We start from the raw sequence: 1,844 nt of genomic DNA, 5'->3' as shown, positions 1-1,844 counted from the left end.
CATGTGGCCGAGCGCTCTCAGGCGCTGGATTAAAACTCCAGTCTCCATAGGGGCGTGAACTCGAATCCCACCACTACGAAAATTTGAGTTGCTATTTTTAGCCTCATCACCAAAACTGCTTCCTTTCAAAATCGTGCGTTGCGCGACATTGCTGTCGTTGGACCGGACCTGATGGGCATCGCCATGATCGCACGAAGGTTCGCGCTCTGTGTGGTGGTCGCTGTAACCTGTTTAGATCCGAGTCACGGCGCACCTCACTTCACCTCTTTTATCAATGTGTTCCTGATCATTTTCATCAACATCTTTGAAAGTGGCAGCACCAGTTGGTGAAACCGTTAAAACAGCATCCGGTTCCTTGGCTTAATAATAGAGAAATAGAGCACAAAAGCAAGGAAGTTATGTTAAACGTTTATAAATCTTTGTTCAGGCCTCATCTGAAGTGTTGTGTCCAATTCTGGGCACTATAATTTATTAAGGAGGTCAGGGTCTTGGAGAGGATGGAGAGGAGATTTCCCAGAATTATACCAGGGATGGGGTTTAGTTGTGTGGAGAGACTCGAGAACCTGGGATTGTTCTGCTTCGAGCAATGAAGGTTAAGGGTAGAAATAATCCACGTGTTCAAAATTAAGACGGGTTTTGATCGAGTAAATAAGGAGAAACTTCACCCACTGGCGGGAGGGTCGGCAACCAACGGACGCAGATTTAAGATAATTGGCAAAAGGGAGTTAAGGAGATTTTTTTTACACAGCGAATTGTTATGATCTGGAACGCACTGCCTTAAAGGATGGTGGAGCTCGATTCAATTGTAACTTTAGAAGGATAATTGGATGGAGTAAATCAGTTTTCGCCACCAACAAAAAATATTTATTTCAAGTATTAAAGATTGATTTATTACTGCATTTTATTGGCAGAGAACAAAAGGGGCAAAGTGCACTATGCCGTGACTCGGATTCGAACCGAGGTTGCTGCGACCACAACGCAGAGTACTAACCATTATACGATCACGGCGCCACATGTTACTCAGAGCACTTGCCCCCGCGCCTCTTCTCCCCGGAGCATTTATAAAGCTCCTTTAACGTAGCAAAACGTCCCAAGGCGCTTCACAGGAGATTTTAAACAAAATTTGACACCGAGCCACAGAAGGAGATATTCGAAGCAAAATACTGCGGATGCTGGAAATTTGAAATAAAAACAGAAAATTCTGTAAATAATCAGCAAATCAGGCGGCGTCTGTGGAGAGAGAAACAGAGTTAACATTTCAGGTCGATGATCCTTCGTCAGAACTGGAAAAGGTTGAAGATTAAACAGTTTTTAAGCAAGGACAGAGTCAGGAAAAGGGATGGGGGAGGAAGGGGAGGGGAGGAAAGAACAAAAGGGAAGGTCTCTGATAGGGTGGAGGGCAGGAGTGATTAAATAACAAAAGGAATGATGGTGCAAGGCAAGGAGGGTGGTAATGGGACAAGTAAAGAAACAAAAGATGGGTCTAGAGGAGCTGTAAACGGCAACATTAGCACCATAACCAGCACTTGCTGTCCGAAAAAAAATGTGAGCAGTGTTTATGATCTGAAGTTATTGAAATCAATGTTGAGTTCAGAAGGTTGTAAAGAGCCTGATCGAAAGATGAGGTGCTGTTTCTCGAGCTTATGTTGAGCTTCATTGGAACAGTGTAAGAGGCCGAGGACAGAGAGGTCAGAGTGGGATTGGGACGGGGAATTAAAATGGCAAGCGACCGGAATCTCAGGGTCACGCTTGCGGACTGAGCGGAGGTGTTCAGCAAAGCTATTACAAATAAATCGCTGTTTCACCTGGAAGGAATGTTTGGGGCCCTGGAAGGTGGGAAGGGA

At 44.9% G+C, this 1,844-nt stretch overlaps 1 non-coding gene across 1 annotated transcript; it reads right to left on the bottom strand.

The window, feature by feature from the left end:
• Nucleotides 1-936: 936 nt before the first annotated feature.
• On the bottom strand, nt 937-1,008 carry trnah-gug (transfer RNA histidin (anticodon GUG)). Its single transcript has one exon. It is a non-coding gene; the product is annotated as a tRNA-His (tRNA).
• Between the last annotated feature and the right edge of the window lie 836 nt (nt 1,009-1,844).

This window comes from Heptranchias perlo, chromosome 35 (assembly GCF_035084215.1).
Source record: "Heptranchias perlo isolate sHepPer1 chromosome 35, sHepPer1.hap1, whole genome shotgun sequence".
Taxonomy (NCBI): Eukaryota; Metazoa; Chordata; class Chondrichthyes; order Hexanchiformes; family Hexanchidae; genus Heptranchias; species Heptranchias perlo.
The sequence above is the reverse complement of the archived record's forward strand: the minus strand, read 5'-3'. Positions and strand labels throughout refer to the sequence as shown.